The sequence below is a fragment of the Nycticebus coucang genome, chromosome 12 (genome assembly GCF_027406575.1).
Source record: "Nycticebus coucang isolate mNycCou1 chromosome 12, mNycCou1.pri, whole genome shotgun sequence".
NCBI lineage: Eukaryota > Metazoa > Chordata > Mammalia > Primates > Lorisidae > Nycticebus > Nycticebus coucang.
The window spans coordinates 30,979,098-30,991,308 of record NC_069791.1 but is presented as its reverse complement, the minus strand read 5'-3'; the positions used below and the strand labels follow the sequence as shown (position 1 = coordinate 30,991,308).

The 12,211-nt window shown below is 41.6% G+C and overlaps 1 protein-coding gene, 1 non-coding gene and 1 pseudogene across 2 annotated transcripts in view; 2 read left to right on the top strand and 1 right to left on the bottom strand.

Moving 5' to 3' along the window:
* Positions 1-12,211, top strand: part of FAR2 (fatty acyl-CoA reductase 2) — a 176,633-nt gene that overhangs the window by 86,590 nt on the left and 77,832 nt on the right. The gene's annotated exons all lie outside the window — the stretch shown is intronic.
* Positions 5,854-5,961, bottom strand: LOC128562887 (U6 spliceosomal RNA). The gene has a single exon (XR_008373586.1). It is a non-coding gene; the product is annotated as a U6 spliceosomal RNA (small nuclear RNA).
* Positions 7,824-9,231, top strand: LOC128561044 (neutral cholesterol ester hydrolase 1-like; annotated as a pseudogene).

Sequence of the window (12,211 nt, the reverse complement as noted above, 5' to 3'; positions counted from 1 at the left end):
GGGGCGGGTCTGAACCCACCACCCTCGGTATATGGGGCTGGCGCCCTACCAACTGAGCCACAGGCGCCGCCCATGTTTTCTTATTCAAAGCTTTGTTTTCTTTTATCAAAGTTTAAAATTCTGTCCCTTGGCTAAGAGGGGCAGAGTGACAACCCCACAAAGACTACCCACAGTAAGGGGAGAGGTCCTTTCCCGAAGGGAGTGCTGACAGAGTAGGAGAAAGAGATTCTGGGAAGCCAGAAAACCAATGTCCACTGAAGTCACTGTGACCTAAGGTGCAGAGGCACAGAAATATTACCCTTCAACAGTGGAATTCTGATTTAAAATTGGGCAAATCCTTTACATGCGTGGACTCACGTTTTAGAAATTTTTCTTAATAGATGACTAATATTATATCCCTTAAACTGGCTTACTAATGACTCAAATTTTACTGTTATATTTTGAATATTTCATTATTTTCCTCTGTATTAGTTAGTTCTTCTCAAATAACTGCTGTTCAGTCATCTTGCTCTTACTTCCTTTATTTCTTTTTTTCTGGAAATCTAGTCTCCCTCTGTTGCCTAGACTGGGGTGCAGTGGTCTCATCATAGCTCACTACAACCTCAAGCTCCTGGGCTCAAGCAATCCTCCTGCCTCATGAATAGGTCTACAAGCACGTGCCACCACCCCCAGCTAACTCTTTCTATTTTTCTATTTCTATTTTCTCTTTACTCTTGCTCAGGCTGGTCTCTTAACTCCTGAGGTCAAGCAATCTGCCTGCCTCACCTTCCCTGAGTACTGGGATTACAGGTGTGAGCCATCCCACCTGGCCCCAATATTACTTTTATCCTAAATTTGAGATAATATCTTTTGCCCCATTTTTTTCACCTTTGCCTTTTCCATCTTTCCAAGAGCTTCCAAAATCACCTTTTCTCTGTCAAATGTTCATATTTCACTGAATCCAGCTTCTGACAGTATACCTCACAAGATTCACTTTTACTCCCACTTATACAAAATACAATTTCAGGTATGTTTATGCCAGGCTGGAGCCCACCTTCCCTTTAACCTGTGAGTAACACAGCTCAGGCCCCATTGTGCGTGCTGGAAAGTCAGAACCTACACACCCTTCCACGTCCAGGGACTCCCGGCTGGGCTGTAGTTTCCCCACTGTGTCACTCTGAGTTCTCACTTCCACGAGATCCTTTACCGCTCTGAGGACTGGCTCACTCCCTGCCGGACCTCCTCTTTCCATTCCACTTCCAAAGGGAGCACTGCTCCTTTCCCCAAGAGTACCACCAGCATAAATGTATAGCAGACCCTTCCTGCATCAGGGTAGAGGTTACAACACAAAAGGATTTTTGTCTTTAATTGAAATTTTGACTTCACTGCCCTGCCTCTTCCCGCACAGCCCAGCACTCAGCCTCTCTGACCCCTTTCTGGAATGTAGTCTGATGTGGTAATTAGTAACTCTATCCAGAGATGACATCATTGAAAAAAGTAGCTGAGCTGTGTAATTAATCACAGACATAAGGTGTACAAGTCTGTATGCATATCCTTCTTTATTGTATATTTAAAGCCAGTTTTTAAAATGCCATTTTGAATTTGTACTAAAGAGAGGTCAAGCTGCTGTATGTGTCTACATAGACCAGGGGTGCCCCAAAGTACATATATATTTTAAAAGATCTCGTTGGAAGTAAAACAGATCATTCCCCAAAAGTGTAAGAATTGCAGGTAAAATGAATGTGTATAGCATATCTAGGCACACTTGACCAGTAATGATACTTTCAATTCAACTTTAAAAGTAATACAAAGATATCTCTCAAGATGCGTATCCATTTTTTGACACCCTGCTTATGATGTGTGGATGTTTCGTGTGTATATGTCTAAACGTGTCTTAAACACTTCTCCACTTCACCTTTTTCCTTCCTTTACTATTACTGTGACTTTCTACTTTATTTTGATGGAAATCTAGAAAGACTTTCTCAAGAAATGAAGGAAGAATTTCTGTAAATTGTAGCTTTATTTTACCTAGATATTCTGTAAATCATGGTTTCTGTTTTTGGGTATATGTATTAGTTTTTCTTTCCTTTCTAGTCAGAAAAAAAAACAAAAAGTTTACTCTCCCATCCCTCCTCTTGTGTCCCCAACTAATACCTTTATTTCTTTTTCTTTTTTTTTTTTTATTCTCACATTGGGCTATTTTTTGCAGACTTTACTGCAACCTGACAGTGTTCTTAATGTTTCTTTTGATGTTGTATCCTGAGCTACTTAAAACAAAATGTAACAAATATAAAATCTTTCCTTTCTTTGTTGGGTCAACATTTGAAATAAAAGGCAGAGGAAACACCTTCAAACAAACAATCCCTGTTGCATATTCCAGGGGCAGGATTGGGGTTGCTGGCTGTTTTTTCCTTGACTTTCATTCCTGAGAAGGTGCCTCAGCTGTTCCAGGGAGTGGTTGACTCCTGAGAGAATTGCTGCTGGGAGGGGTCCGTGCTGTGAGCAAACTCCCCGTTTCCTCCCTAGAATCTCTACAGAGAAATCACTTCAGTGTATGTATTCAGTGACAACTGACCACAGAAAACATGGGACCACGTGGGCTTCTCCAAGTGCCATGTCTGAATACTGAGTGTAGACCTTGCCGTGGTATATTGGATCCATCCGTGTTGATGCACACGTTTCATTCTGCACAAAAGGATTCTCATGAGTTAGGATTCAGGATTTCTGAGGAGCTGGGGAGGAAGTGTATGTAAGTGTGAAGACTTTCCCTTGTCACCTTCACTCCATGTAGAATTGGGTAACCAACATGACAAGGTGTAGTGAACTGAAACAAAAAGCTTCTTTTCTTTAAAATATTTTCATTCTTAACCAACTCCTCTTTTGACCTCTGAACACTATTATAGTTGGAAGTTTACCCAAAACTCTCAATTCGTGAATATGCACGTGCTATTAATAAAATTCTGCATCCTCAGGCCAGCATGTTCTGTTTAAAGGCTTTAAAGTTACACAGAGGCCACGGTCAGCAAGTGAAATGCCCAGTCACTGGGACCCCAGGACACAGCGGTGAACAGTCAGAGAAGTATTTCCCTGGGAGGACTCAAGTCCCCCTGCTGCTGGGCTCCAGTGCTCTTCATCTCTTCCATTTATGGTAAAGCAGTACAGGGGTAGGGTTGCTGCTGTCACCCTAGGTCAGACGTTTAGGGATAGAGTCCGGCCAGGGTCTGCAAGGAGAGGAGGCAGGTCCAGGGATTAAGGATGGCTTTATCTTAAAGAAGCAGAATGGAGTCTGACCAGAAGTCATCACCCCTCACACAGTTTCAAGGACTTTTACTAGTGTAGTTGGAATGTGGAAGGGGGTCATGAGAGGTGAGGGAATCACCTTTCCTGCAGAGTGAACCATGCTGTGTCCAGACTGATTTCAGAATTACTGCCTTCCACAACAGGTGGCAATTTTGCACGAAGGCCTTCTCTCTAGTGTCAGCCAGGACCAGGGTAGGACAGCCTGATGCTGTCCAAGAACACCAGTCTTCAAGCATTTTAGGACGGGGGAAGGGGGTTGCTGTGACCATGCCATTTGGTCTCTGACCTGCTTTCTGTCACTAATTGTCCTCCCAGGATGGCTGTACGCCTCAGGGTCCTGAGGATTTACAGGGAGAGGGGACAGGGTTGCTGTGATTAATTTGGTTTCCGGCCTGCTTTCTTTCACTGCCTGTTTTCCCAGTAGCTGTCCTTTTGTCAGAGTTCTGAGGATTCCTCACCCCCCCAGGTACGACCTTAACCTCTTCACAATGCATCTGAATTGAATGTGTCTGCTAAACCAGCAGGCCTGCAGACTAATATCATTATCCTTGGAGTCATTTCCCTTTAAGGAAAGAGAAAAGTCCTCAAAATTACAAATTAGGTTTAACAACCTTGAGGGAAAAACTTCCGTTTTCTACCTTTGAGTACTGCTTAATAGATAATTTAGGAATTGGTGAGACTGGGCTCAAACCCTTGCTCTGCTTCCTGTGTGGCCCATTATAAGTTAATCGCCACAAATTCCCTTATCTATAAATATCCATGAATTTCCTCATCTCTGAAGTGTGTGGGGCAGACTGAAGACCTCTCAAAGGAGACAAGGAAAGGCTGTTTGTTCTGAGCTTGCTGCAGCAAGGAAGTCAGCCACCATCCTTTGTGTTTTAGCAGAGAACCAAAAGCAAGCAGGGAAGTCAGAAAGCTGTATAGTTGAAAAAGAGAAGGCTTCAGGGTGCCCTGGTGGGGAGGCGGCACTGGCCGGGGGAAGCCATGAACAGTCCAGCTTGAGGCAGGCACTTGGTGAGGGGGCATGTCTGGCTTTCTATGGTTGGTGCTAAATTGAAAGTAGGAACAAAAATTAGGGAAGTTGGGGTGGCGCCTGTGGCTCAGAGGAGTAGGGCACGGGTCCCATATGCCAGCGGTGGCAGGTTCAAACCCAGCCCCTGCCAAAAAATGCAAAAAAAAAGAAAAAAGAAAATTAGGGAAGTCATCAATTATTAGTAAAGTCCAGGCTCTTTGGAGCCGATTGTTAAAGACATTATCATTTATCTTCCTAGATTATCAGTAGAGTAGCAATCTAGCTTCCTTACAGCAGGGCAGCTTCTCAGGTTGCCATGAGTTGTGGGTCTAAGTTCTATTTTACTGTTTTTATTTGTAGTCCTCATTTGTATATGCAGTCTCAGTGGGAAGCACTCGTCACAGTATCAGCAGGTCATAGGTGCTCAGTAAACGGTACAGTTGCACCAAGTGTTTGGAACCACTGCTACCTGGTACTTTTTTTTTTTTTTAATGTCAGTGCTGGAATTTGGATCAGGGTTGGGCAGATGTGGGGAGGCTCAGATGATGCGGTATAACTTAGTCCTTTTCTGAGGCATTCCACCAGAGTTGGAATGGTGTAACAGTTATAGGCAAAACACCTTTGGATTCTTCAGGGAAATCTGAAATCGCCCAGCTCTTTCATTTCACGTATAGGAACTGCCTAAGCTCCTCCCCTCCCCCAAAATCTCCAGGGATGGGGTCCTAACAGGTCTCTAACGTTAGCCTGAGTGTAGGATGTATTCTGGGGGTGTCAGTGAGTCTAAGTCCACATGTAAAGGTTAAAAGCTCAATAGTTAGAACTCCTACAAGATGAGAGACAAAGTGCCTTGTGCTGAGCAGGCGAGTGCCTTACTCTTCATATCCCGACATGCAGCGCAGGGCCTGGCACATGGTGTCCGCATTCAGTCAGTGGCTGAATGGGTGAAGGGATGAATAATTACATTTCCTGACTTCGGTCATGTAACGGTTATGACAATGGTAGGTACTACCTTGCCTGTTATCCAGCGTGTCATTTGGATACTCTCACATGTCATTTTTTTCATGAGGGCTCCTAATGCCTGATTGAGTTAAATTGAATGATTGATCATGGAATTTATGCAAAGTTAAGAAGGATGATTTTAGTCTCTTCCTTCCCCCACAATGCCGAATTCTGGAAAGAACATGTCAGGGAACACATTAAATAGAATTTTAAAAAATTTTTCTGTGCATTTCATTTCCATGACTTAATCTGGATGAGCAAAATAGTTGTAAGACTGATTTTTTTCTAACAATGTTTTATTATCTTGTTAATATAACTACAATGAATTTATAAGATAAGTTCTAGTGAAATGAAAAGATACATAATTGAAAACCAGGTTTAAAAACTGTCAGAATGATTCTTAAATAAGCCATCATTCTGATAACTCAAACATCAAACCCCATTGTGTTGAATCAAATATGTGTTCTGAAACTTTTTAAAATTAAATCATAACTGTGTACATTTATGGGGTACAGTGTGCTGATTTGATATTCAATGTGGGATGCTTACATCAAACTGATTTAAAAAATATGGAATGCTTCATGAATTTGCATGGCATCTTTGCACAGGGGCCATGCTAATCTTCTCTGTATCATTCCAATTTTTAGTGTATGTACTGCCGAAGCGAGAACAACATTAAATAGAATTTTAAAGCCCTGTTCAGCGAACAGTAGAAAAAAAAGTTTCTGTAAAGTAGATGCTTATTGGTGTCATGTAAAGTGGTGCCAAATTTGAACTTCCAATGCTAAGCTTATTCAAATGATCTCACAGAAATATGTTCCAAGCGAGTTGGTACACACAGCCTCTCGGAGACGTCCATCTCAAGGTGGCAGGCAAAGCCTCTTGCACTTTGTGTGGCACAGTCGCTGGAGACCAGGGTTTCAGACAAGTGACTTGGGTTATAATCCAGCCATGACTAGCGGGCACGTCATCCTCCAAATCCACATTTATCCTCCCATTTTCTCATGTATATGTTCCCTAAAGCAGCACTGATTGAACACCAAGAGCTTACCAGGCACTGGAGATACTAGGGAACATATCGCCCCTTCCCTGAAGAGCTTAAGGGTACAGTATGATCAGTGATGAACATAAAGGCGGCGAGAGTCAAGACCTGATAGAACATGCTTATTAGTGTCATGTAAAGTGGTGCCAAATTTGAACTTCCAATGCTAAGCTTATTCAAATGATCTCACAGAAATCATTCAGTTACACTATCTGGAGGACGTAATGATGACCAAATCCTCTGTCCTGAAAGATCTCGTATGGCAGAAAATCACAGACATAAATGTAAAAGATAGAACATAAGACTGCAAGAGGAAAAAATAAAGTGTCCTTCCAAAGTGACTGCCACCATCCTTCTATTCCAGCCTCGCCAACCCGACTGTAAAACATGCCAAAGTCAGTCCACCCTTTTAAAATAAATCCTCCCAGTCATGTTGTCCCTATTTTACAAATGAGGAAACAGCACCTGGGAAAGGCTGTCACTTACCTAATACCTTGGCTGGTAGTAATTGCTAGAGGTAAAATTCAAACCCACATCTGTCTAATCAGTACTCGTATCAGTAACCTGCTGAATCAGAATGGGGTTAGAGGTAAGGGGGTCCAAATCCTCAATTTAAATGAGTCAACACCCGCAACGACTCCAATTTGCACTGAAATGTGAGAACCACTAGGCCTTGTCCCTGGCTTCACTGCTCCCTACCTCAGACAATTATGATAGACCCCAAATGTGTGTTTCCCTCCCATTCTCTGCCTCTCCTGGTCACTGGCATTCCCTTGCCCAGAAATCTCCAGTTTCCCTATAAAAACCTTACCTTGGCACTCAAGTTCCCACAGTCTATTGTTATCTGTACAGATTCCCTGCTTTCCTCTTAGGAATTATTTTCCACAGGCCCACTTTGTACTTGCAAGGCATGCTGAAATTTCTCGTATTCCTTTGCTCTACCATCATCACGACTCCTAATACTTTCTTAAATTCCTGCATCTCCGATCATAATAATATGAAAAATAGTCTATCCCTATGAAGGTAAGGTGAACAGTGAGTGGGTATTTCAACCTCACTAAATGCTATGAAAATTGTGCAAAACATAAGTGACTTGACTGGATAGTGTACCTTACTTAGCATTATAAAAGAGAGTTTAAAATGGAGTTTATATATATATTTAAATAACATTGTAACCCAGAGGAGAGAACAAAGTGCTATTTTTTACTTTGTTAAAGTAATATTAAACCCTCTAGTATAAGACATTGTCCCAAATGCCCCTTTGATGGATTTTGTCTTTCTGAGAGCTTATACTTTGAACTTGGATTTTTCTTCTTATGCTATCTAGCTGCTATTGCAGCTCAATACTCACATAAAGTATTTTTCTCAGATCTGCAAGTCCCTTTTCTTAAAGACAGATACCTAAAATTTTTGCTGATTTTTTGAATAGATTTCATTGTACAATATCAGAGAAAAATAAGAATGCTGTTTGTGGTTTATTGTTCTTCTGACATGGAACAAGGTCTAACGGTGAGAATTTTGTCAGGGGAAGCATCAACATTAATCCCTGATGAAGGCCTAAGTGTGTATTTCCAAATAGTATGTTTACAGGTGAATGAGCAGCGGCTGCCACTGGCAGCAACGTGCTGGTCACCTTTGGGTGGCCTCGCCCTTTCCTCCTCTCCAGCCCATGGGCGGGCAGAGCCAGGGGAGGCTGAGGGTGTCATGTGCTTGCTGCTCCCAGCGTTGGTGGCACTGGCCGCCTGTTTTGTCTGCACCCCGCTGCCAAGCTCCGTGTCCAATCCCTAGAAGCTGATGCTGCAGGACGGGATTTTCTGGGGTACACAGCAAGGGAGTAACCTGATACACCACCTGGAACTGAGCCCTCACCTGCTTGCACTGAATCTTATCATTGTTTCTTTTGGCAAAAAAGAGTGCATAGTCATCTGCCCAGGTGAAGGTAACTGACACTGACTTTGCTGGTGTGGAAGTCAGAGTACTTGAAGGCCCTCCCAAGCCAGAAGAAATGCAGAAGATATTGTTTATATCCGCGGAGGAGGCTGGGCCCTGACAAGTGCAAAAATCGGATGTTATGATGAGCCCTGTATAGCCATGGCTGAGGAACTGAATGTTTTCATTGTTTCCATTGAATACAGCTAGTTCCAAAGGCTGATTTTCCTGAGCAAATTCACAATGTTGTATGTGCCGCAAAGCATTTCCTGCAGCCAAAAGACTTAGGGAAGTATAGGTGGGCTCAGGTAGAATTTGCATTTCTGTGGCAGTGCTGGTGGAAATTTGGCCACTGCCCTCAGACAACAGCTTAATCAAGACACCAACCTAAAAAATAAGCTCAAACTGTTAATTTATCCAGCTCTTCAAGCTTTAGATTAACACACCCTCTTTATCAGCAAAATGTGAACACCCCAATCCTGCCCCACTTCTGTCATGGTAAAGTATTGGGTGGACTACCTCTAAGACAGCTATGATTTTGTGCCAGCTTCAACAGTTAATGATCACACTTAGCTGGATGTGGAAGAGGCCACTTGCCTGCGTCCATCACAAATCACTGGATGGCCCTCTTGCCTGCGTCCATCACAAATCACTAGCCTGCAGGCAGGGTCCAGCAGATCCTTCAGTTGCTGGGTGCCCACTCTGCCCCACTCATCACAGACCAGGGGGTACTGTAGTACGTCCCAAAGACCTTTCACACCTTCCACCTTCTGAGGTGGAAGCTTGATGTCCTGAGGGACGATGGGCTTGCATGTGCCAAGCATTTAGAGAGTAAAGGTGTGGAGGTGACCCTGGATCACTTTGAGGACAGCTTTGACAGATGCGTGATTTTCACCAGATGGCCAACAGCTTGTCAGTGAGAATTCAGACTACAGATAGTTACAGCAGGTGGGTGGATCAAAACATATAAAGGAGTAAAACTTCTAGAAGGCTCTAGGGAGCCCCTCTTGACTTCCTGTACCTGCTTTGGAAAAACATGCACTTCTTAGTTGACTAATCCTTTCTCCCACATCCATACCCCCTCCACCCCCGCCACCCCACCATTACTTTGAGTTATAGAATCTCTATTCTCTGCCGTCTCTGTGATCATCTAATATTTCAAAATGAATTTGACTAATGTAAGTGCAAAATCATCTGACTTTGGTTTCCCAGAGTGGGCCTACTTTTTGGTATTTTGGTCAACTGCTGCTAATACCTACAGCCACAGAAAGCAGGGCTAGGAGCTGGAAACAGCTTTGGGTCATGTCTTCACCTACATCAGTGGTTCTCAACCTTCCTAATGCCGTATTGTATTTTCATTGTTAAAAAGGGGTTGCGACCCACAGGTGGACAACTGCTGATCTAGATGCTCGTTCAGAAGAAATCTTTACAGCTGCGGATGATGCACATACAATGCTCTTTAATGAGTTAAAAAAAAGTGGGCTCTTCTTCAACTTGCTAGACCTTACTTTGGGTTCCGAGCAGCATTCAGTATGTGCACTTTCAGATCAGGGTAGAAACCAAATACCCCTTGTGGTTGGATAGTTCTGTTTCCTATGGAAATTTTGGCAAAGGCTTTCTAATGAAGATAACTTTCTTAATAAACATTCTTCCTCTAGAGTGCTAATTTTATGAGACATATCTATCTTATATCTATCTTTAAGTACAGTTGGATTATAATGATACCTGAAAGTTACTTTCTACCACTATTATTAGAAGATACAAAGTTGCACGCACTGGGTATCTACACATTGTTAAGTTTTCGTTGTTTTTAGGTACCTCATTGCCTTGAGTAGATCTTTTGGGAGCAAATTTATTTAGATTTAGAAGAAAATTTCCACTATGGAAGAAGTAAAAACAGACAAAACAACCTGATTCTCATAAAACTACTTCTGGCATAAATTATCAAAAGCATGCGTATATATTTGGCATAGTCAGAAAATACATTTAACATTCGTTTAAAAGTATAAAAAATAGCCACAGGAAGATCTAATCTATTTGAACATTTACTCATATGTCTTTAAAATGGAGCTACTTTGGCTTAATAAAATGTATTATTTATTTTTTTAAGTTATTTAATGACATTTAGCTAGACTTAGGATTTTTCAAAAGGATATTCATAATAAATATTAAAATTCATGGTATTTTAAAAGATATTTTAGAGCCTAAAAACCTCTTAGAGTTATAGCCACATGTAATTTTATGGAAAGAGATAAAATAGTTTGATGTTTATATGCAAATATAAGTTAAAATTAGAAACCGTGACTGCACCTAGTAGAGTCGTCTAAGTTTGTAGTTCTGTCGCTTAGGTGCTGCCCTTTACAGTCAGAGGAACGCTCAGAGTCTTCTGGGTAAAGGGCAGCATTGGCACCTGGTATCTGCTTCCTTCCTTTTCTCCGTCCAGCCAGGTCTAAAAGTCCCATCAGCCCAAGCTTAACTTCACGCGAAGTCTGCACTGCCGATGGGAGCATCTTTGGCACTGCAAGAAGCTCCCGTTCTGATTTGCATTCCTCTGCCCCATCCACGCTACTTTTCAACACTGCAGTGAGGAGCAGTACAGCTGAGAAATGATGAACAGAGCACCATGGGAAGAATTAGAGCCTTTCACTCCCTTGAAAATAGATATTTCCCACTTCCAGCCATGAAATAACAAATGAAAAATTGCATTGTTTATTTACTGTATGAGCCAGTAGCATCTAGAAGTAAATGCAGCTGTGTGTGTGTGTGCGTGCACGCCTATGTGTATATACAAATAAACATTCAAGCTAACTTGCTTACATTTTCACGCAAGTCACCACCATCTCTGAGCCTCTTCTCCCTCTCTGCTATACCAACAACCAGAGTGCTGGATACTTCATCCTTGAGGTCACTTCCAGCTATGAGCTTCAAATAATTTGTCAGATTGGAAAATTATATTGGTGAAAATTATATTCTTTTTCTAGGGTGGTTTTTTGGTAGGTCAAATTTCTTATACATGTACACATATGTCATCACAGATTTCTTTCCAAAAAACTGGGATTTTAGTTCTCTTACTCCATGAAAGCTGCTCCTCCCCATATAATACTATTCTTTTTGACACCATTCGAAGAAACCCGTGTTTGGAACTTACTTTGAGGTCATCCTCTCTATGAAAGAGAAAATAGAATGCTTATACAGGGTTCCTTAAAATAATGATTTATTTCTCAGAATTTAGTAATTACAGATAATTAACAATTCCAGATCTCTAAAACGCTATCCCAGATGAAAAGAGAGTAAAGGAAAAAAGAGTTCCTGATAAAATATTTGAGTTTCATTGTTCTTTTAGCTTTTATTTTTATAAAACATGTTTATGCTTTGCAGATTAATTTTTTTTTTTGGTGTTATGGCCTTATTTTTTATTTTACAAAAAAAATTGATAATATTTTTCCAAATATGCTATTATCTATGAAATATAAACATTAATATATGAAGAAAAAACCTTGAAGTGCTGTGAAAATATAGTGAAGTATAAATCTTAATGTTTTATCATTGATTTGTTAGGAACTTAAGACCGTTGTATAATTATCTTGATAGATACAATATTTTATGCATGAAATTTTAACCTTTGACTTAGCTTATTGCCCACTGCAAAGGGGAAGGCAGGTTTTATGAAGCCAGACTTTATTTCAGTACCAAATATATTTTGTAAAATGAAAATCCAGTGTGGAGACAGGAAATTATGTATCTGTTTTGAATCATGTTTGAAAATAAAATGGCTCCAGGGTGGCGCCTGTGGCTCAGTCGGTAAGGCGACGGCCCCATATACCGAGGGTGGCGCGTTCAGACCCGGCCCCGGCCAGACTGCAACCAAAAAATAGCTGGGCGTTGTGGCGGGCGCCTGTAGTCCCAGCTACTCGGGAGGCTGAGGCAAGAGAATCGCCTAAGCCCAGGAG